Here is a 25,048-nt window from a genome sequence, read left to right on the forward strand (position 1 = left end):
TGTATAAAATGTCATAATTTCGAGAAGAAATGTCAGATTTTTTGAAGTAGCACTAATCCGTTTCTGAACATGTAGAGTTTGATCACGCTCAGCGTTTTTGTGGGTAAACACAAACATTTTTTATAAAGGACAGAGAGAAACTTGAAAATGACCTCAAGATGCAACTTTTTGGTTCCTGTAAATCAATTTGTCTCTGAATGATTCAGAAAATCGTGTCTGTAAGGTAGAAGCGATAAATCTTTCTAACAAACAGCGCGACGTTCTCTGAAGCAGGTTCCCAAGAGCTGCCGCCACATTTAGGCACCAAAAGTCAACATTAGCATTTCAGAGGCTTATCTATTTTCATTAACTCACTCTTGGAGAAGATTTCCCAAAGTGTCTTGCAGCCTGAAGCAATATCAGACATTTATTGACTCCTGGGAAGGGTTGCCATATTTGAAGCTTGATGCATGAGAAATTTAAATTCATTATCCTCCTTAATTAAAGCTAATATTTCAAAGAATACTTTCGTTGCTACGATATAGTCGGTGAACTCAGGTAGCCTCTGAAACATTAAAGAGCTTCGGTTTTTGCTCACCAGTCCCTGCATGTGTTGTTGCTAGTTTCTTATTAAGCATAATTGCTTCTGTTTTTAATTACTTTTCAATCACAACATGTAATTCTATTGTTTAATGTGATGGTGGTGAAATGGAGCAAATCCAAACCTCCTGCAGTAACACTCAGAGGAACAAAACGCTGACTGTTATAGTCTTTATCTCCTTGGAGGGATTTCACAATTATAATAATTTTCATGCCAAGACTTATTCTTTTTGATATTAAAAGTTAATTTAAAGAGCAACGGAGTGAAAATACATTACACAAACTTTTAATATTTCAAATTAAATTAGATTTGCCAATAAAACAAAAAGATAATTTAGCTTTTTATGCTGCAACATTACAGGAAATGAACTATTAAACAGAATTGACATGTTTTTTAAGCTTTACTTATAATTTAATCTGTTTGATTTTTTAAAGTTTCATTCTGTGTTAGTGTCTCGGACACCTGGTTCTAGTTTTTGAATTACAACAGCTTCTTTTTGTCAATTTATTTTCAAGGTTTAAAGGTTTTGCTTGAAATATATGATTTTCTTAGAAAACCGGTTGTTAATAAAGTATTTACTCCTTTGCATTGAAGAAATTGTATCCTGTCAGAACTTTTTTTTTTTTTTTTTTAACAAACTGCATTTGTTTATATCAAAAATCTACATCAAATATGCCTTTGTAATTTAACGCCTTGAAATTGGACCTCTGTCTCTTTAAGAAACTCCTGCTCTTTCTGAAGCTCCACCTTCAGGAAGTCCTCCCAACATGGCTCCTCCACTGAGCGGCAGCTCCTATAATGAGCTCAGCGGTTCCACCCTGTGTTTGCTAATTGCTGCTGGCTAGTCTGAAGGAGCTGAGCGGGGGAGGAGCTTCGTCTTGAAGGCAACCATCAGCTGAATGGTTGCCATGGAGATTTAAGGATTTTTTCCAACATGCATGAAATAATCGAATCGACACTCCAGGAATGTTGTTTGTGAGGGAATAACATTAGAAAATGATGTAAATTGAAAAAAGGAGTCAATTTTAAATAATACTGTCACTTTAATTTCACTTGTTTTTATCTACAAATTGAATTATATACTGTGTATATATATTTCAGTGTATAAAAGATATATATGAGCGTCCGGTTTTGGATTGAGCGATCTTTTTGATTATATTGTAATTTGTTTGAATGCACCTGAATCAGTGCTGAAACTTGGTGATTATTAATTAATAATCATTTTCAGATGTAAACCTGACATTTGAGCAGTCGGTGAGCAGCGAGACCCGCTCTGAAACATGCAGTACCACAACGCCCCATCAGGATGGACGTTTCTTCCTTTTTCACCCAGCCTGCCAGCCTCCGGAGCGCAGCGGTGCAGCAGGGGTCCAGGCTGTCCGCCGGAGCCGCTCTCAGCTCCGCCCGCTTCCTGTCTCCGTCTGCAGACGCGTTTTAGCGCATTAAACCCGGCGGCACAAACAGGAGGAGTGGAAGCAGTGGGAGGGCTCTCTGCTGTGTTGTTGTGATTTTTTTCTCCGATATCCTCTCCTTGTGGGTGGAAAACACTGGTGAGGAGCCACGCCACCCACTAAACAAGCCCAGACGCGCACCAACTGCTTCCCAACCCGGAGCGGAGCCCCGACACACGGCCGGCTGGGCGGACCAGAGGACGGTGAGTGCTCATGTGTTCACATTTTATCCTGAATCTCAACAAACAAGTTGTCTCTGCGTTGTTTTGCACCCAACGTGACATTTAGTGGCTTTGTCTGCAGACTTTTGCATGTGCATCCTGTTTATCTGCTGCCACACAGCGCGATGGTTAGGCTCCAGATATTAAGATGCATTGAGTCGCAGTTTTAATCTCTTTGTTTGGTTGCGCTGTCACCTCCGGGTTGCTGTTTTCAGGCTCCTCGTGCTCTTTTGGCCACATTTCCACCCTGATTGTGGCTCTGATAAGCTTCATCTCTCTTCCGCCACTTTGTAGCTGCATTCCCCTTCTAAAACAATCAGCTTTTTGTTGTAAAATTGATTCAGATTGGTTATTTCTAATAAGTTTAAGGCTCAAGGAACATCTGTGATGCTTATCTTAAGATATACAAGCTTATTTAATATAAAATCAGTTCATATCCTGGTTTCTGAATCTTCTTCCTGATATCCTTTTGCCCCCTTTAACAGCTGCCGGACTCCAGCCAATATTTAAGACACTTTAATTCTCAGTCAGAGTAATTGGCTGTAGGATCAGTGTGTTCGGATGAGAGTTTGAGCCCATTTCGGTCCTTGTTCTACAAGCTGTAAACCTTTACTGCTTGGTGAGCACTTTTCCTCTTCCCTGGGTTTTCTTTGTGTCCCTCTGTGGAGGCGACAGTCAGCAGGTTGCTCTCTGTCAGATGGAGTAATTGCACGGTTGTTTGGACAAGATGTGCTGTTTGAAGATTGAGGTCAGTGGCGCAAAAAGTGCGGATGCGCTATATGCGACGAATAAGGGCGCCATGCCACAGGGGGCGCCAAAATATGGCAGAAAAATTAGTTCTAGTTGGCATTTTCTGAATTTGTTCAATCCAGATAAATAATTTGGCTTCTGATTTCCTACAAATATCTCTTTATCCCTTCAACAATGGGAATTTTATACCTACCTCTTTTATGCCTTTTTTTTGTAATTTTGTCTCAAATTTCAAGCTTTGCACAACCACAGAATTGAAGCTCAAGCAAATGTTTCTGCAAAATAGTCTAAATTTAATCAGGTTAGCTGGAGAGCATCTTCCAACAAGATTTATTAAGTTTTGCCACAGATGTTGCTATTGAACATTGGTTTAGACTTTGACTAGGACACCTAACACATGAATATAATTTGATATGAACCATCTGTTGTACCCCTGGCTGCATGTTTACGATGGGTGTGTTGCTGGAACCCCACCCCAGTTTCCAGTCTTCTGCAGCCTGTTACGGTTAATTCATACGAGGCTGGTTTAGTTTACTTTAGCCAAACTCCAGCCTGTTTGTCTAGAAAGTCCTGTTTGTTTGTGGCGGTGTCTGCTTACAACGCTAGGTCTCAATTTGGTTGTACTGAACTGTGATGTGGTTTGAATACATTTGTGAATGCCAGGCGGACTGCAGACTGTTTCAAAAGCAGGAAGTGGACAACAGTGCAGGGCATTCTGGGTAAATATAATCAAAACAAATGGCTTGTGGCTTTTTACCAAACAGAAAAAAGAAATCCTCCAACCACTAAAATCTAGCTCTTCTCCATTTTTGTTTACATTTTGTTGAGAAGGAAGTTGCGCTCAGTGTCTTCTTTAGAGGTTTTCATGTTGTGTTTCCTTCAGATGTTCTTGGTGCAGCGCCGCCACAGGCGGGGAGGGGAACAGGTTTTTCAAAGGGTGTTTTTGATTTGACTCGGTGCAATGAGAAAACAAACTGCAGCATATGAAATGTAACAAATGCTGCAACTTTGGTCTGAAATCAAACTGAATCTACTTGGCTACCAGGTGGAAAAAGATATTCTGACAGGATATTTCATCTTTTCTCAATGTGGGCGTGGTGTATTCAAATTGAGTGACTGTATTAGTTTTATATGTAGGCTGCAAATTTTCATTCTGCTCTCGACCTTTTATATGTTTGCTATTGCAAATCTTCAATCAGAATTTCATCTGCATTGTGTCTGAGATTAATTTACAAACTTGTGAACTCTAATTACAAAATCGGTCATTTTAGCAATTTTACCTTGTCTTTTTTTTCTCATACAAAGTGGTGATAAGACATTACATTTAATAGTTTGCAATGAAAAGTATAAAAAAAGTTTTAAGGATCTAAACAGGTCTGTAGCGATTAATCGTGATTAATCAATTGTTGGTATAATTGTCAACTAATTTAGTAATCCATTTATAATTAACTGAACTTTACAGACTAAAAAAAGTATTTTTTTTCTGAAAGAACAACCCACTCAGACCAGTAAGTAATCCAAAACTGTGCAAAAAATATAAACATTTTGCATTTAAGATGAAAAAAAAATCCCTTTAAAAACATAGTTTTAACTTCACATTTTTTATATTCAGTAAAAACAAAACACTTATTAAGCAGCTTCTGCTGTCCAGTTATTAATCAGTTAATAACTGATTAACTGATTAATCAGTTAATAACTGATTAATTGATTAATCAGTTAATAACTGATTAATTGATTAATCAGTTAATAACTGATTAATTGATTAATCAGTTATTAAGCAGTTAATAACTGATTAACTGATTAATCAGTTATTAATCAGTTAATAACTGATTAACTGATTAATCAGTTAATAACTGATTAACTGATTAATCAGTACGGTGTATTCATGTTAGGAGGATGTTTTAGCTGCATCATTTGTTATCAAGCATTCACCGAAGGAATGCTGCTATTGCATTTTTGCAACAAAATGTTTCCTTTCTTATTTAAAAAAATAATAGATTTACTTGTTTAGTTGCATCTTTGAATGTATTTCTAATACTGCATAAAAAAGGCATGAGTGGTTAGATGAAAAACCAGCAGAATGAGCCCATTTTTTTATCCGATTAATTGATTAATTATCAGAATAATTGATTCATTGTTAGTCATAAGGTGTTTTTGTACAGAAATGCAACATTTGAGCTCCAACATCAGGCTAATAAAGAAGCTAATGTACTAAATTTTCTTTTAAAGTCTTTTGTTGTCTGGCTCTTTGTTGCGTTTCTCTCAGTTGGACCTAATGGATCCCGCTTCGCATCAACACCGTTTACCTGCTTCAGTACTCTGTTATCGACAATCAATAATCTATAGGAGAAATCTGCTGTCTTTGTTTCCAAATGAACTTCCTAATTTTCCTAACATCATGATTCTGATAGAAAACACAAGCAACATGCAGTAAATGCATGTAGATTTTTGCAAACCTCATCCAGGCTCTTCCTTCATCTTTATGTCAGTCTTGGAAACGCTCCTGATTATGCAGATCTATAGGATTCTGAACCCTCAGGAGGAATATGTCACTTAATATCGCCCACACTTAAAGGTATTTGCTTTATCTCACTGCTGCCTGACTTGTGTGAGGAGCCAGAGGATATAAAGACAAACATTGCCTTTAAATTTTATTAAGGAGCCGAGTTGAAGATGCGTTCGCTGCTTTAAATTTCTCCCGCTGAGGTTAACCTGTCCTGGCATCTCACCCACCTGTGTTTCTGTTTTTGTTAGTTTTCTGTCTCTGTTAGATAATGAGGAAGATTCAGTTTTACTGTGGTAGAAAAAAAAAAAACAGCAAGATTTTGGCTTCTGAAATTGTATTACACTGAAAAATATATTACTGTTTAAGCAGATTAATCGTGTCTAATCGATTATTCAAATAATCGGCAACTAATTTAGCAAACGATTAATTGTTACCTGAGGTGCTCAGACTCAAAAAAGGCTATTTGTTCAACAAAGAACGTATTTAGAGCTGCAGTTAAACCAAACATTTACAAAAAAAATTCACTCTTTGAATGTGGATCTGTTCACATTTAACAGGATAAATAAAAAATAAGCAGAATGTTGCAATTTTTTTACTCTGATTCATCAATTTCTCTGACAATTAATTGATTAAAGATTAGAATAATAATGCATTAGAAGTAGAAGTTTAATGTAATGTTATGAAAATGGTTAGCGTGTAAAGCTAATAACAGTGAATTGTTGTTGAAACAGGGATGCATCAGTACAATCCACGCAGAAATAACCACAGGCATGTCAGCAAACGTTTTTATTTGATGTTTCGGCTGTCTGTTCTCATGGATGTGGCGTCTTGGCAGACCGGACGTTGTACGTATTAATTGCTATTGTAGATTGAAAAATAAAGGAGTAAATTTTCACCAAAAAAGTCTCAGAAATGTTGAGATTTATCTCAGAAAAGTCGTAGAAAAAAACTGAACTTTTTTGAGCTCGTAAAGTCAAAATATTTTTTTAACTTTTCAGTGATTTCCAAGTTGTTTCTGGAACATTTCTGATATTAATCTGAAAATTTCTGCTCCCTGTTTTTGTCAATTGTTGACTGTGTGGTGTGTTCTGTGAGTTTGTATTTGTGTGTTTTTATGATTTAATGCACTTTGAACTGCCTTGTTGCTGAAATGTGCTACACAAACAGACCTGATTGATTGATTGATTGATTGATTGAATGGCTCTAATACACCATCGTATGAAACACAACCAGACTCATCAATTCTTTATTTTGTATTCGTTTTTGCCACTATGCCCTTTTAAATCTGGAATTTCAGTTTTACGTTACCACTACATTGTCTGGCAGTGCTACAGCGCCACCAATTGGTGTGGCGGACCTTCTACACCATTTGAGTGCATTTGTAGATGAAACCACGTTTGTTTCTGTGTGAAGTAAAGCTGCTGGAAGGTTTTCTGACGTCTGATTTCCAGTTGAATTTGTCTGGATTTAGTTTCTGCCCTCTGCTGCTTGTAGCGTTAACCTTTCTGGGTCCTTCAGTCCGCTCCTCCTTGCTCGCCATACATCATTTCCTGCTTTATTCTCTCCCTGTTTTACAGAAGTCCTCCTCCTCCTCCTTCTCCTCAGTCTCCTTCATTAATTTCTCCTCTCCCAGGATGCTGGCAGGTCCACTTCACTTCCACCTTCCTCTGGTGATTCATTTGCATCTCGGCTCCACACGGCTGCCCAAGTGTTTTCTGGGAGTCAGGTGGCTAATTGGTTCCCATCTGTTGGGAGAAAACGGCCTTTACGGTTTCTTGGGTGATTTCTGTCAAGAGTTTTTAGCATATTGATTGAGTTTGTTTCCTCTCTTCCCAGATTTAATCCCATTTCTCCCTGGAGTGTTTATCTTTTTTCCTGTTTTAGTTAAAGGTCTGAACATCTTACGCTCTTGTCCCAAGTGGCGTTGGGAAAGATTTGGACATTTCTTGGTTATTTTACAGCATCTTAAGTCTTTGTTTCTCTTATCTAAGTTGTTGGTTGTGTGTTCTTATGGTTGTTTTGAGCTTATGAGAGCATAAAAGACACGTACCTTCCCTCCGCTGTGTTTAATAATTTCACAATTCTTATCTGCACTGTGAGTTTCGCTCTGTGTGAAGATAAGGTTGAGAGAAGGAAGTTGTTTAGTCTCGCTCAAACCCAGCAGACCAAAACAGGAAGTGACAGGAAACCCTGAGTCGGTGCATGTGCAGCAGACAGCCAGTCAGAATGACTAGAGACAAATTATCACAACGGTTGTTATATGAGAAAGTCAATATTTACAGTGTTGACGCGTAGCTTTGCAGAACAATTCATGCTTGTTGAAAATTTTCAGATTTTGCCGTGTCACAACATTAACTGTCGGTGTGCGCTATATGCTAGAGTGGTGGAGGATCAATTATTCTGACGATTAATCGATTAATAGGATGAAAAATTGGCCTTTTTAAAAACAATATTAGAAATATATTAAAGTAGGCTAAAAAACAAATGATTTAATTCTGTATTTAAATCATTTTACTGCCCAAAATGAAATCATGTAGCAATCGTTTAGTAAATCTCAACAAGGTGAAGCTTTAGCTGCTTTGCAAAGAGATTTGAGTGAAACATATTTACAGACAAAAGAGTTTTTATCTTTAATGTAAAATGTAAATACTTTCAGATTCTCCCGCTGAGGTCAAACTGTCCTGGCATCGGACCCACCTGTTTTTCTGTTTTTGTTAGTTTTCTGTCTCTACTGGATAATGAGGAAGATTCAGTTTTACTGTGGTAGAAGAAAACAAGATTTTGAGTTCAGAAATTGCGTTACACTGAAAAACACTTTGTCTGTGTAACTGGGATACACAGACTCAAAAAAGGCAATTTTCTAAAAGACCAACATATTGAAAGCAGTAATTAAGCCAAAACTGCACCAAAAATACAGACATTTTTTATTTAAAATAAAAATCCTTTCTTTGTCTGTAAATCTGTTCTACCCAGACAGTTTTAGCTTCACCTGCTTCAAATTCTCTAAATGCAAAATGTTTTTTCAGAGTCTGTTAACAATTAATCGATTACTAAATTAGTTGACGATTAATCGTTTCAGTTGTATCTGCAGGCAGCTTTGCTCCCAACTTTCCACCATTCAGCTGGATTTTAATGGCTTTGGTTAAAATGTTGTTGTTGTTTTTTTGCAGTTTTCCAGTTTTTATGGAATAATTGTATTAATTTTACACAACAGAACGACACTAAAGGTACCAGTAATATTTTCTTAGCTTTTGTTTTACATTATTGTCCACAAATGTCAACATCCGTTAGGAAAAACTGTTTATTTTGTCTTTCAGATTAAAAAAAAGCAAATTTTTCAATCTGTGTTTAAAATAATAAACACAATAATAATGGAAGAGCACATTCTAAAAGATCGATACATTTTAAATTTTAATGAATGTTTAGCCCTGGAACTGGACGATATTTTAAATATCCAGAATAAATAAACAAAACAACAGAAAATAAAACTCATAAATTGAATTATAAAGTCTCTGCAAATGAAACTGTCCTGCATAAAAAGGCTAGTTGAGACCAAAACACCAGACTGAAGAGTTTTATCATCCATTGGGAAAAGGAAAACGATAAATCACACAAATTGAAATGATTGAGTTTGTTTAACTAATCATCCAATTAATCAATTAGTTGATTTATTGTGACAGGCTGAACTGAAACAGACATAATCAAACTGTAACAAACCTTACAAATGGAAAGAAAGTGCAATTAGGAATTTTAAATATAATGTAAAACAAATAATAAAACATAGACTTAGACTGTCAATATTAGGACCGATACAGATATTGATTTCGGATTGGTTCATCTCTAACTTCAAGACATTTGTTCTAGAAACTAGACTAAAATTACTTGGTAAGATTTTGTGTTTTTGCAGTGCAACATCTTTGTTCCGCTTTACATTCCCAACTTCTCTCCTCTAACGGATTGTGAAAGCAAGGTAAATGATTTGCCTCCGACAATACGCCGCGCATTAGCCCTCACCATTCGTCACTGTTTACAATCCACCCAGCAAGCGGAAAATAACGGCATCCATCATCAGCAGAGACGCTTCCCTCTAAACAGCAGGGCCACCGGGAGCAACGGTGATGGATTCAGATTGGATCCTTTTCAGGAATTCCTCGTCACAGGTTCCCCGCGTCCATCAGAACCAGAGTCATTAGGGCCCGATAAATGGGGCCCTGCGTATGCGCGAGGGCCATTTAGGATTACGGAGGCTGGATGGAGAGACGGGGAGCAGAAATGAGAAAACAGCAGCAACAAATCCCCTCATACGGTTTCAGAGGCTGTTAGGTGGAGTTTTACAGAAAGTGTCTCAGTTTTTGAGGGTTTTTTCTGCCTGGTTTTTACTTTTTGTTCTGTATTTCTGTCTCTCTCTCATGGGAAATTAAATTCATCCAAGTAATGCAGCGCTGAGCTTCAGTCTCTCTGTGTGGATCACAGACGGTCAGCTGGACAGCACAATTATTTCACTTTTTTTTTTTTTTTTTTTGTGCAAATAAAAACCTGAAAAGTGTGGCATGCATTTGAGTGAATACTTTGTAGAATCACCTTTCACTGTAGTTATAACTGCCAGATTTTCAGTGATTCTTTTTTTCTTCTTACTTTGTTTTTCTATGCAAAAACCCAAAATATTACCAAGTATTTTTGTTTAGTTTCTAGTGCAAATATTTTCATACAAAAACTAACTTACAAGTAACTTTTCAGAAAGATGTAGGAGCTTGTTTTAAGTTAATTATTTCTTAATTTTGATACAAAAAAGGCTAGTTCCATTGGCAGATTATTTAATGCATACCAATAAAATTTCCCATGTTATCAGTGAAATAATCTGCCAGTTTAAATCATTATAAAGGAATTATTTAAGACGATTCTGTTTGCGGTTACCATGGAGTGATTTAATGAGGCATTCATAAACGTTTCCCAAAATGTCTGAGCGAAGGCGGCGCTTCCAGAGTTACAGTCTAATGATCCGGGGATGATTGACGATCGGTCTGAAGGTGTGTGTCGCTAAGCAGCGGGATCAGGTGATGATCCATGGGATTTATATCTGAGCCAGGTGTGAACTGTGATTGATGTTTGGTATTTCAGACTGCGTTAGAAAACCTGTGAAGGTCTTTATCACACAACATGGCCCTGCAGTCGTTCACTTGACCTCTTAACCTTTAATGGACTGCAGTCAAACGCTCACCACTTAGCTTTGCTTTATAGGTCTCAGCAAATTCTGACCATCTGTTTCATGGTTTAGACAAAAGTTCATCTTCCTCCTCATGTCACAGTTTGATCGGGCCTCAACTAGACACCTGACCCACTTATCTTTTATTCCAACATCTGGAGCTGTCTGCCTCGCCTCAGCAGCGCACACAGGCCTTCATTATTTATCACGACTTCCCACAGTCGGTTACAGCTGCTCTTCATGAAATCATCAGAGAAAATGACTGCCGCCGCCGCCGCAGCACATCACGGCTTTTATGGAAGCGTTCAAACACTTTTTCATAATCGTTTGATCCGTATCAGATGACGGCGTATTAGGGCTGCTGTAGACGGAAAACAAAAAGATGGGGTAAATTTCTGTAAAAAAATAAAATAAATCTGACATTTCAGATTAATCCCAGAGATGTTCAGGAAAACCTCAGAAAAATCGGAAACTCCCAAAAATTTTGAGATTAATATCAGGAATTTTCTAGAAAAAACATGGAAATTTCTGAGAACAAAGTTCAGAAAAAAAAATCCTAAATTTAAGGATTCATCTCAGAATTTTTCTAGACAAAAGTTGGAAATTTCTCAGTTCAGAAAGTTGAAAATTTTCAAGAAAAAACTAATATAATTTGAGATTAATCTTGAAAATTTCCTCAAAAAACAAAAAAATCATGGAGATTTCAAATTCACATTCTGAAAATTTTTGACATTTGAAACATATTTCCATGTTTTCTCAAGAAAATTTCTAAGATCTTCTAAATAAATTTTTTAGTTAGTTTTTGACATCTTTCCTGTTTTTATTTATTTATTTATTTTTTATTTAACAACTTTTTGACGCAACAACCTCCAAAACTTTCATGTTTCTGTCTGAACTTTTTTTAGATTAATGTCTAAATTTCTGAGTGGGTTTCGGGGAAAACTGATTGGATCTGGGTTGCATTTCCCTGTTGTAGCCCAAGTTAGATAATCTGACCCGTAACTAACAGATGGGATTATTTTGACGAAAACGGCTCTGGAGTTTCGTTGTCGTCTGTCTTGATGTTAGCTGGCGCCGCTGGAGCTCTCCATTATCCACTCACTATATTAAAAACTTTACTTTTGCCTGAAAAAACTCTCTTTATGGTTAAAGTTTAGAAAACTGGCTAAAAATACGCCCTTTCACATACAGTTTTATTTGATAGATATTACTAATTCTTCCAAACCTGTTTGGCTGTTAGCCTGTGAATCCATTGCAAAATTGATCCATTTATTTTCAGCAAAAATATGCAACTACAAATCCCTGTAATGACCTCAGCATTGCAGCCTGATAACAATGGTGAACTGGAACAATCCCAACTCTATTAACAACACAGACTTATTTTTTACTGAACCAATGCCTCTTCTCCTACTCAGAACTGAACATTATGTCCCAGTAAGGAGATTTTCATTAAATTGTGGTTATGTCACAGTGGAAAAGTGGTGGAAATCATTGGTATATATTTCAGGATGACCTCAGCTTTTCTGAGAGGACGTTTTGTAGAAAAGTATGAGTCACAACACACCTGCTGTCACTGCCGCTGCTTCGTTTCCAGCGTTAGAGAGCAGGAACCCAGAGGGGTGTGGTGTGACGGAGGTGAGCCGGAGCGAGGTGGAAGTGAGGATGAGTAATCAGGAAAAGTTTAGACGAAGGGCAGATGAAAGGCAGACGAGCTCTATGACTTTTATTCAAATTTATTTGAAGCACAGCATAAAATCTGAATGTCTGGAAGCCTTGAAGTTTAAAAACATGTCAGGTTTTGTGATGTTTTTAAGATGGTCGTCTTTGGTGTTTGGAAATGTTATTTTTTGTATTTTGGTTCAATTTAGTCAATAATGTATATATTTTGTGTTTGAATATCAGTTAATTTTGTTTTGCATATGTTTTTTATTTGCTAAAGATATTTGGAATATTATGTTTTTGTGTATTTGGCTAGCTAGCTTTGTTGCTCTAAAGATAGTTAGCTTTGTTTCTATCTAGATAGCTAGTTTTGTTACTTGGTAGCTAGCTAGCTTACTAGTTTTGTTGCTCCGTAGATAGCTAGTTAGCCTTGTTGCTAGCTGGATTACTAGGTAGCTTTGTTGCTAGCTAGCTAGTTTGCTTTGTTTCTGTGTAGATAGCTAGTTTTGTTCCTAGCTAGTTAGCTAGGCTTGTTGCTAGCTAGATTACTAGTTTTGTTGCTAGCTAACTAGCTAAAAGTAATAGTTCAGATTATTTCACGTATTACAAAATATTTTTCCCATGTTATGAGTGAAATGATCGGCCAGTGGAACTAGTATTTTTTCATCAATATTATGAAATTATTGACTTGAAACAAACCGAAAGGCTACTTTTAAGTTAGTTTTTCTTATTTCTAGTGTACTAAGATATTTTCACTAGAAACTAGAACAAAAATAGTTATTTGAAATCTATGTTTGTGTTTTTAACTTTTCTTGTTTAGTATTTTTGTGTTTCTGGTACGTCTGTAAATCTGATGCATAATAAGCCACATCCGCTAAGATCAATGGACGACAAAGCCACTCTGGCCCATCGGGGGTTAATTTTTGTGATTGGATGCTGGAAAAGACTATTGTTGTGTTCAAGTTGTGCTAACAGGAGTTAGCTTATCAGCAAAGCAATTCAAGCCTAAAATAGCATCTCAATGCTACCATGTAGCATCAGCACATACAGTATATCTATTTATTCAATAACTTAGTAGGAGAAAGTTTTTTAGAATTGAAAATGTTGTGATTTTGTCACAAAATGTGTGATTACTTTTATTTATGTATATCAGTGCCGTTGTTCTCTTCCCTTTTACCACTTATCTTTTGTTTCACCACTTCATATTTCCGGCTGGTTCTTTGTGAGCTTCGTCCATTTGCACCATAATAAAGATGTAGTGTCTCTGGATTTACCGCTGCTCACCGCTGCCAGTGATTCTGTCCCCCGCTGTCAGATTTATACACTTGGCATTCGTTCCACAGATCATTGCTGGACATAAAACAAGCGATGGGCACCGAAGATGCAAGAGGAAAAGGTGTTCAGATGAATAATTTTTCTTTTTTCTTTTACATATTCATCCTGTACTTGATTGCTGCATGTATAGCAGATTTAAAAATCAGTTTTTCCTTCAGTTGTGTGTCTTTTTCAGCAATGATGAGGGTTTTCTGACTTTACCTTTGTTGTTTTTGCTCTACTTGGTATTTGGTCTGAATCAGCACACCAACAGGATGACAAACCGGGCCGTGCTGCGTCCCCTTCTGCTACATTAGGCGCCTCAGTGGCTGTGGATTTCCATGGAGGCCGGCGCTGTCTCGCCAAGCACCTTGCTGGCGGGGAGGTTGACGGCAGCATGTGGCACCAGTTGACCCCTCTGAGACGTTTTAATTAACCCACACATAAAGAGAAACGCACTGATTCAGCTACACGTGGACTGCAGAAAACGAGGATGCACTGCCGTGAAGAACTGGGCCGATATTATTTTATTGATTGTTGTAGGCCGATTTGAGCAACACATCGATTTCATAGTTCTCATAGTTCGGAGCGACTAGGGCGGCCATTTGTTTGACAAGGATGTTTTACAGCTTCTGTTTGTCACACTTTGAATTCAGGTCGGCTCTATATAACAGTCAGGATCAGATTTTAGTTTTTAATTGTGAAAATGAATTCATAATTACGGAGGATGATCAGTGTCACTGTAAAAAACATAATTCAGACTTTCCTCAGAATTCTGATTTTATAATCTCAGAATTTTGACTTTATTTCAAAAATAAATCAGAATTCGTTTTATTTATTTCGTTAAAGGTGAATATCATAATTGTGAATTTTTCTCAGAATTATAACATTTTTCTGATTTCATTGATTTTGAATTAGATTTGACTTTCTAAGAATTCTGATTTTTTTTCATTAGTAACATTTTTCTCAAAATTTTGATTTTCTCATTATTCTGACTCTTCTCAGAATCTTGAGTCCAAATTCTTTATTTTTTATTTTTTGACCCTGACCCATTCCCCTGCATAAAGCTACAATAGTACAGAATAATATGACAATAAAGGCACAATATCAGGAGAATGAAGTAGTAATGTACTGAAAATTCAAACATAAAATTTGAAGATTTTTTTAGTTAAAATGACTTTTTTTGTTGTAATTTTAAGACGTTCTTTTTATTTGTTTCTCTTGATTGAAGGGAACCAACAACTAACCGGATGAAAAGTACAGCTAATGTTGTCATTCATCAACATTTCCAAACATCCGTTTGGTGTTTATCTTCGGTATTTGATGTTGCGCTCCTCCTCGTTCCTGTTTGCAGCTTTTCTCAAACCCCTCTGTTTGTTTGAAGGACTTTTCAGCTGTTTGCTGAGCTCTAATGAATTCATGCAGAGCATAATCCTCAGATCTGGATCTGAAGCACATTTCACATCCACGTCAAACCCAGTTGTCTAAGTTAAAGCGCTAAACCTTTCACTGATGTCTCGTTCTTTGCTATAAACTCCGTCCTGTCCGTCTCTTTGGGTGTTCCTCCATTTCCTCGTTCGTGTTTGTCTTAATGGGACAGCGGATTGTTTTCCTCCTTGTGAGCATGTTTCCACACAATTTGAATTAATTGGATTGTAAATTGATCCCACTTTGGAGCTCAGATTCTGGAAGCCGGAGCATCGGCTGCATACAGCAGTTTAATCTGAATGCTAAATGTTATTAAAAGCCCCCACTGCTTCCTCTGTGTAGGACAGTGTGTACCTGGTAATGAGAAAAGAGCCCCACGGGCCTGTTGCACTCATTGTGCGCCAGCATGGTATAATTCAGTAATTAATTGCTTTAGTGCCTGGATGGCGCTGTAATGGTTGGGAGATAAATAACACGACCAGCTGGTTCTGGATCTATACGAAGATTTCCAAACCTAAAAGGAAAGAAGCGGGACGAGGAGTCAGACTGTAATGTTTTCATAATGAGAAGAAAAGCTGCAGGCCAGCGACGCACAAATTCAGCTTGAAATAAATCACTGTCTGAGTTTAAGTTCAAAGATTATTTGCGTTGTTGATCAGTTTTTTTCTTTTGCCTGAAATCCTTTTGTGTAAACTGGAGAGAAAATCCGGAAAAGAAGAGTTGGTAAACAGACATATGACGACTCAGCGAAAAATCGGCAACATCTCAATTACAACTGAAATGATTAATCTGATTAATTATGATTAATCGATTATTTAAATAACTGTAAACTACTTTAGTAATCAATTAATCATCTGAATAATCAATTAAAGTCTAAGCCAACATAAAAGTAACATTTTAGCAAGATATAGGAGTTTATTTAGCTCAATAACTTCTTAATATTGATCAAAAGTTCTAGTTCCGCTAGGTGATTATTTCATTTATTAAATGGAAAAAATGTCTCATTATAAGTAGAAATAATCTGCCAGTAGCACTAGAACTTTTTCATCAGTGTTGACATTATTGACTTAAAACAAGCTCATATTTCTTGCTAAAAGTTGCTTGTCATTTAGTTGTCTTATTCCAAGTGTACTAAGATATTTGCACTAAACTGAACCAAAGTATTTGGTCAGATTTTGTGTTTCTGCAGTGAAGTGGTAGTAGTGAGTTTCCACCTTCGCTCTCCCAATAAGTTGCGTGAGAAAAACAAACAAAGCCAGGAAAGTGAGTCAAGACGCACCGACAGACCGGCCAAACACCAAGTAACTGTTTCTATCGGACAAAACGACAACCCGTCTTCGGTCATAACAGGATGTAGTGACGTCCGACCCATTCAGGTCCCAAACCTGGACAGTCCTGGAAACCTGTTGCTGTTGTTCTGATGGATGTCAGTAACTTTTCTCATTTGTTCTTTAAAAATGATCAGTTGGGGTGCGATGCGTTGCTTTTTGAGATCTTTTCGCCTGCTTCCTGTTTTCAGACAGGTTCTGTTTGAGGGCTCTCTGGGTTTTCCAGATCTGGCACTGGGCTATTGGTGCTGAAATTGAATCAAAAACAGTTCTGAGTACTATTTTCTACTCACTCACATTAGGATTTTTATTTCTTTTAAAGAGGATCTATCTTGTACTTCCCTTTGAGTTTGTATTGTTCCTAAAACAGCTCAAATACTTAAAAAACTTTTTTGAGAAAAATTTAATGTTTTTTTGCTGCCATTATCTAGTTACTTCTGCACCGTTACCTAGCAACACCAGCCAAAGACTGCACCGTTACCAAGCAACCAGAGTTCCAGCACGTTTGGTCAGCTGGTTTTATGTGCTGTGCAATGGCCGCTGGAAGAGAAAAGTGTTTCGTTGTAGACTTGGCATCCAGAAACCACTTGCTGCATTTTTGTTGGTTGTGTAGCAGGTTCAACTTCTGCTTTTCAAAGATGTAGGGTTGTATAATTGCGCAGCTGTTTTCATGCGTGACTGTAAACATTTAGTTCATTCTGAAATCAACTGACTGAAATCTTATCTAAGAATGACTTGATGCAAATAATGTAACAAACATGTTTTGTATAGACCAATCCTAAACTGGTCAAGGAAGCACAATAGGTCACAGTTGAATCCATGACAGCTGGAATGCACAGGTGATGTTTTGAATTATTTGCAGGTCTTTAGTTTTTGTTTTCTTTCTTTTTTTGTTGCTACTTTGCCCGTTTCTCTTTGAGACTCCTGATAACCCTTTAATTTTGTCGCACTGATGTGTTTTCAGGTCCGGACCGTGTCTGAATTTCCTCTGACAGAATTTTAAATGTCACCCATCTGAATCCTGCTCTCCCATTGTGCATCTCTATTCTTCTCCTCCCGCCTGCCATGCTTCCACAGCGGCGGCTCTGCGGAGCAGCGGACGCTCCTCACAATGGAGATGACAGGATAAAAAGAGAAAGAGAGGGGCGAAGAATGAGTGAAGAGGCAGAGGAGAAAGGGAGGAGATGTGAAAAGGCCAGGGAAAGAGGATAAGCCGCCATGTCTCTGTTGTCTTGACATTTCTCTCTGTCTGCCCTGAGAATGAAAACCCAGATATAAATGTTCCAGACTGATGATGGAGTAGTGGAGGAGCAAGAGGTGGAAAGGTGGGACTGCGTCAGTTTTAGTTGAAGTTGTTGCTGCACAATCCATTTTAATACGTAGATCTCATGTGACGTCACACTTCCAGGAACTTTGTAGCTGACAGCCATCTTGGTAGTTATCTGTAACTGTCAAGACAATTGCTTTGGGGTTGCTGTGACAACAATAAACAAGCCACATTCTGGTCTGATAGTTTTGTAACTTTCTCTTGCACTTCAGTCAAGAGTTTCAATATCAGTTTAATTTTGTTGGTCCCAAAGATCCAAGGTCCATCTGCGCTTGCCTATCAAGATGGCGGTTCAGCAGTGTGGATTAAGACTAAGTATTGAAATTCTTCCAGGGAGGCTTATTTTTTTCATTTTGTGTGTCATAATTGCAAAAATAGTGTATGATTTAAAAAGAATAACAAGATCAAAGATAAAAACGGTTTTAACGCATTTTGCTAGTCTGCTAAATATTTAGATTGTAAACAAAGTATTTAATTTTGAGCTTAATATTTGGTCTCAAACTAGATATTTATATCTAAATGTGCAGATTTCTAACAACATATTTTTATTTGAAGTTAAATATTTAGCTCTAAATTAGATATTTATTTTTCTAACTAGATATTTAAAATAATATTTTCAAACTAAATATTTATTTTACAAATAATTCAATACAAAAACGCAATATGTAGCTTTCTAACTGAATATTTCATTTGAAAATTAAATATTTAGTTTACAGACTAAATATTCGGCTCTAATTTAGACATTTCATTAGCTTTTGTTGCAAACTAAATGTTTATTTTTGCAAATTAACATTACATTTTCATGTTGCAATCAAACTAAATGTATAACTTTCTAATTAAATATTTAATTTGAAAATATTTAATTTAGTTTGAAACTGCATAAATATATGAATAACAGTTAAAAAATATGACTTTAAAAATTAAACACCCACTGTTCTTATGACGGACTGTTTAAAGCAAATTGTTGCTAATGTTGTTTCTGTTTACCTTTATGAGCATTATGCTTCTGGAGAAGGTCAAGCAGTGACTCAAAGACATGAAGATTGAGTTATTGAATATTATTTTCACGTCTTGCAGTGAAAGATGTAATTAAAGGGTTACGGCGTCAGCGGTTTGCGCCGGATTAATTTGTTTAGGAAGCGCCGAATCCGCCGCTGACGATGTGACTCTATTGTTGCGGCAGCTGTTGCCGGTCGCCGTGGCAACAGGAGGGTCCCACAGGTGTCGGCGTTAATATCCGAGCGCTCCCGGAGTGAACCGCATTTATATTCAGCAGTTTGCAGCAGGTGCTGTTTATCCTCACAGCGGAGCGGACGCTCACCTGCTGGACGGCGCAGGAAGTCGGGCGCCGTCTGCAGCAGGTGTCTTCCTGCTTCGCTTTAAATGACCGCTCTGCTGATGAAGAATGGGGCTGATGAAGAATGGGGCTGATGAAGAATGGGGCTGACCTTTACTGCCCGCGGGCCGCCGGGACAGGAGTCACTTCGCCTTTTTATTTTATTTAAAGCTGTGGCCGCGTTTGGAAGAGTTCCTGCGTTCTGGAAAAGTCTGGAAGGAAGTTAAAGTTCTGCTCAGGTCGGGATGGAAAGAGGAAAACAACGAGAGAAAGAAAAATATTTAGATTTTAATAGTTTATTCTGTCTGTTTGAACATCCATCCATCCATCCATCTTTAAATCCATCCATCCATCTTTAAATCCATCCATAAATTCATCCATCCATCCATCCATCCATCCATCTTTAAATCTATCCATCCATCCATCCATCCATCCATCCATCCATCCATCCATCCATCCATCTTTAAATCCATCCATCCATCCATCCATCCATCCATCAATCCATCCATCAATCCATCCATCCATCTTTAAATCCATCCATCCATCCATCCATCCATCCATCCATCTTTAAATCCATCCATCCATCCATCCATCTTTAAATCCATCCATCCATCCATCCATCCATCCATCAATCCATCCATCCATCTTTCAATCCATCCATCTTTAAATCCATCCATCCATCCATCTTTAAATCCATCCATCCATCTTTAAATCCATCCATCCATCCATCCATCCATCCATCCATCCATCCATCCATCAATCCATCCATCCATCATTCAATCCATCCATCATTAAATCCATCCATCCATCCATCCATCCATCCATCTTTAAATCCATCCATCCATCAATCCATCCATCCATCTTTCAATCCATCCATCTTTAAATCCATCCATCCATCTTTAAATCCATCCATCCATCCATCCATCCATCCATCCATCCATCCATCCATCCATCCATCTTTCAATCCATCCATCTTTAAATCCATCCATCCATCTTTAAATCCATCCATCCATCCATCCATCCATCCATCTTTAAATCCATCCATCCATCCATCCATCCATTCATCTTTAAATCCATCCATCCATCTTTAAATCCATCCATCCATCCATCCATCCATCCATCTTTAAATCCATCCATCCATCCATCCATCCATTCATCTTTAAATCCATCCATCCTGTTTCGGTGGGTTGAATTAACGTTCCTCTGATTTTCAGTCTTTCTAACAGCCGAAGCCTTTTGACCTAATTTTAGTTTTAAGTTTTTTCCTCTTCCTGTCTTTTCAAGCAGCAGATTTATCTTCTTTGCCTTCTTTCTGTCATAATGTGTGGATTGAAAGTGGACCTAAAGGCAACAGGCAGATGTGTTTTTGTGGATTTTAATTAAAGAATTTTAAAAAATTAATGGAGGTCACAGGGGGCACAGGGAGCCAGAGCAGAGCAAAAAACCACAGGAAGTAGGGCAGAGGGAGAGAATACAGAGTACGGTACTAACTAGTTACATTTATGCAACTTTTTTGAAAAAATTTACTTTTAGGAGTATTTTTTATTTTTACTTGAGTAATTTTATTATTAAGTATTGCTAATAAAATTTCTGGATCAAAAACAAAGTTTTTTGTCGAAAGAAAAAGATCTGCAAACATTTTATTTTACTTGATTTTATTTTTTCGCTACTTATATGAATTATTATAATTTTTGTCCTTAAATACCAAAGTTTCTACTTAACTTTATATTTTGGTCCATCTGATGATGTAATTTTTAAATCTTAAGTAATTGATCATTTGATCAGTAGACTTTTTACCAAATATATTTTTATTCTTATGGCTAATTTTTGCTTTAGTAAAGTTTTTAGGTTCTCTGTCCACGTCTGGAATCCAACACTAGTGAATAACTATGGATCATAATTAAACTAGAGGAACAAAGAATAACCAGACACAAGAAATAAACATAATAAACAAGAATCACTGCAAAGTAAGAAAATAAAGGAGTGCACTTTTAGATTTTACTGAAGGTTATCAAACCTTTTCCAGATCAGTCTAGAAGAAAACCGTCCAGTTTACTGTAAGAGGAATAACTTCTTCTCCTCCCTCTTATTATTTAGCCTCTCTGCAGCGTTTAGCGCAGCAGCTGCGCTGTGTCAGACTGCTGCTTTTGGGATTGGTTTTCTCTGCGTGGCGCTCGATAAGCAGCACAGCTTTATCTGCATCCAGAGGCCAAACCTCGGCGTGTTTTGGGACCGGTCCTGCAGCGCTGCCTCCACCCGGACGGCCGCTGATAATCTCCGCTCCTCAGGCGGCCTGGCTGAAGCTGCCGGATCAAAACAAGGCCCCCTCCTCGCTTCCATTCTCACTTTGCTCACCGAATAAATGATGTTCCGCTTTGATGCTTTAAAAAAGAAACTCCAGATGGTGAGCAGTCGATAACCAGGGAAGGTGGCCACGGATTTTACAATCAATCTATAAATTGTTTTGATCGTTTTCCTCAGATTTTTATTTTTTTCAGGGTTTTTTAGGATTTCCAGCCTTGTTGCAATAAATCAGTTAATCACGTGATAAATTAAAACAAGCTCAATAATTATTTAAAGGTGACCTGTTACGCTATATAAAACATGTTCAGTACATTTTTTGCACAAAATCATTAATAATGAGATTTTAGTATACTTTTATCTCCTGTCAGAATTAGTTGTTTTAGAGACTACTGTCACTTTAAATCCTCTGGAATTAAAGTGACAGTAGTCACTGGCCACACCCACTAACTCAACGTTTACACTCCCATGTGAAAATGGCTGCAAACAGATGTGCAATTATACAACCGCACATCTTTGAAAAGCAGAAATGGAACCTCCTGTGTAACAAACCAAAATGCAGCAAGTGGTTTCTTAACTCTTATCTTTTCCAGCAGCCATTGTACAGCGGTAAAAATAGCGGATCAATCATTCTGGAACTCTGCTGGGGTTGCTAGGTAACGGGTGGAACGCTCCTGGGGTTGCTAGGTAACGGGTGGAACTCTCCTGGGGTTGCTAGGTAACGGGTGGAACTCTGCTGGGGTTGCTAGGTAACGGGTGGAACTCTGCTGGGGTTGCTAGGTAACGGGTGGAACTCTGCTGGGGTTGCTAGGTAACGGGTGGAACTCTGCTGGGGTTGCTAGGTAACGGGTGGAACTCTGCTGGGGTTGCTAGGTAACGGGTGGAACTCTGCTGGGGTTGCTAGGTAACGGGTGGAACTCTGCTGGGGTTGCTTGATAACAGGAAAGTGCCTGCTGATTTGTGATGTTACATTCCGGAGGTTTTTGAAACATCTCGTTTTCCAGACACCAAAAAAACATTTTCTTATTGCCAACTGGGTGTTTTTTTTTTGTTGTTGTTTTTTTTTTTCAGGTTTTAGAAGCAGTAGAGATCAAAATGGAAATATAAAAACGTGCAAAATGTGAATTTTGTATAATATGTCCCATTTAACTGCTATTATTTTGTAGAATTAAGTTTTCACTTTGAAATTAAACAGCTTTAAAAAATTCCTTTTTAAAAACCCAATTTCCTCAATCATGATTGATTCCTAAAAGAAACAAAAAGGCTAAAACATCCATGGTGGTGAATACTTTTTATGGGAACAATTTTTAACAAACAACAGGAGTCTGCTGGTGTGATAAACAGTCTCTGGTTTTTATTTTAGCTCTACAGAGTGTAAAGTAAATGTGTTTGTGTGTGTCTCCGTGTGTTTGCTCCACCTAAAAGCCTGATCCATGTTTTGATGCTGTCGGCTTTATCGCCGCCCTGGTGACTGAAAGACATCTGCTGTCCTGACACTCGATGCCAAGCAGCTGATTTATGACCTCTGTAGCGCCGACTCCCCCATCTGTTTGTATTCGAGGAGGTTTTTTTACGCGCTCGGATGATTTGCAGCGTTTCGGATCAATCCCAGTAAAACAGCTGATTTCCTGGAAGCGGTTCGCCGCTCGCTTCCCTCCGTGGGCCAGGCGCTCTTCTTCCTTTATCTCTTCCTGGCATTGATTAACTCTGCGGGCGTCTTCGGAGCTTGTTAGTCTGTCAATTTTCTCACCAACTGCTGCAGTCATTAACATTTAGGGTTACTGTGCAAAAATGCCTCAGCAGGTGTTACTGCTGCTCATTCCTCTCTGCACACCTGTGCTGCTGTCAGATATGGAAGTGTGACGGGAAGATGCAAGAAAAACAAAACAAACCTGCAGCCGGTGCAGCTGCTGGTAGTAAACTCCTAACTTTAAAGTTATGGTGGATAAATAATTTCCACATCAAGGATGGATGATATGGACTTAAAGTTTTATCTCAATATTTTGTGTGAATACTTAAAAAGTCCAGAGAAAACTTACTTAAACCCAGAACAGGGATTAGAAACAGCAACACTTGGCCTTGTTTCTGAAAATGTGCTATATAAATAAAATGATCTTTACTATTATGCTGTTTTTAGGTAACTGTGGTTCTGACTGCATTACACAGAAATAATAGATACTGCTCTGGAAAAAACATCCCTGTTGTTGGTATTTATGGATACTTCCACTAAAAAAACAGTGAAGAAAATGATAAAAACTAACAATCCAGACAACATGGACAGATTAGGGGGTTAATTAAATCATCATTTTTTAAATTTATTGTGACAAAGATAAACACAAAATCTTATCAAGTATTTTCTAGTGCAAAGATCTTCATGCTCTTGAAATACGACAAACCTAACTTACAAGCAAGTTTTCACCAAGACACAGGAGTTTGTTTTCAGTAAATAATTTCTAAGCTGCTTCCCCGCGACCCGACTCTGGATAAGTAGAAGAACACTGATGGAATTTCTAAGTAATTGGTTATATTTGTGTTAGTAATATGTAAACAGTGACTAAATGATGAGTTTGGTTTCCGTGAACCACAAAGTGAATAAAACTCAGTAAGATCTTCCCGCTGTGTGTTCATGTTGCCTGGTATCTGCGGGTTGCAGGGCGAAGCGTCGTCGTGTTTCCGCTGCAGCTCTGACTCCTTTCTGGGAAGCTTCCTGCAGCGACGCAGCGGCTGGCAGACGATTGTGAGGCGGTTCCATTAGAGATACCTTGAAAGCATGCGAGCAAATGTAGCCGTGTTTGGCCTCCAGAGACGTTTCTGAAGGTCAGACATGTCAGCTGTGTTTGCTCAGTGTTTGTGTTTAATGTTTGACATTTCTTTCTTTGTCCGGCTCTCTCAGCGGCGCAGCTCTTGTCTCGTGTGCAAAGAGCTTCAAAGAGAGATGATGCTGCAAGCGGATAATCACAGGTTCGTCTGGGACGCCGTCTCTCTGGTGTTTGCTCAGGTGGAAGTGGAGGAAGAGAGAGAAACTGGGTTTACAGCACAAAAATCAGCCAATAAGAAGTCTGGTTTTATGCAGTTGATCTTTTTTCACACTAAAATACAAAGTACTTTTGTAAGTTTTTATTGCAAATATCTTAATGCACTTGAAATAAGACAAAACTAACTTAGAAGTCACTTTTCAGAAGGAAAAATGAGCTTGAAAAAGTTCTAGTTTCACTAACAGATTATTTCACCGTATAAAAAAAACATTTTTTCTGTTATAAGTTAAATAATCTGCCAGGGGAGCTGGTACTTTTTCTTCAACATTTACAATAACTAAACTAGTTGACAATGATTTTGCTAATCATTCAATCACAATTAATCCGATTGTTTCAGCCCTAAAACATTTTCACCAGAAAATAAGCAAAGCATCAAGCAGGAAGTGTCTGATTTTCACCTTCTGAATCACGATTGATTTCTCTCTTTGAAACCGCTGATTAATGCGTTTGGTTCAGCCGCGCTCTGAAGTCATCAGTTACATTTAACTCTCATTAAACGGGTCGTTAGGGAAACTCTGACAGCGTGAGTAGCTGAGCTTTATTCAGTTTGAAATATCTCAGGACGTTTCTGTTGTCTCACAGCTCAGGATGTGGAGATGTTGGTGGAAA

The 25,048-nt window shown here is 37.9% G+C and overlaps 1 protein-coding gene across 4 annotated transcripts in view; it reads left to right on the forward strand.

The window, feature by feature from the left end:
- Positions 1 to 1,806: 1,806 nt before the first annotated feature.
- The window catches only part of rnf152 (ring finger protein 152), a 42,604-nt gene continuing 19,362 nt past the window's right edge, over positions 1,807 to 25,048 (forward strand). The window contains exons 1-3 of one of the 4 annotated variants that reach the window (XM_044105186.1): positions 17,946 to 18,082; positions 24,058 to 24,221; positions 24,298 to 24,365. The gene's annotated coding sequence lies outside the window, so the exon portion shown is untranslated. Of the gene's footprint in view, positions 2,235 to 17,404; positions 18,083 to 21,200; positions 21,475 to 24,057; positions 24,222 to 24,297; positions 24,366 to 25,048 lie in introns of those variants that run through there. The other 3 variants (XR_006369497.1, XR_006369496.1, XM_044105189.1) reach the window with 3 other exon arrangements.

The sequence above is a fragment of the Gambusia affinis genome, linkage group LG21, assembly GCF_019740435.1.
Source record: "Gambusia affinis linkage group LG21, SWU_Gaff_1.0, whole genome shotgun sequence".
In the NCBI taxonomy this organism is placed as follows: Eukaryota; Metazoa; Chordata; class Actinopteri; order Cyprinodontiformes; family Poeciliidae; genus Gambusia; species Gambusia affinis.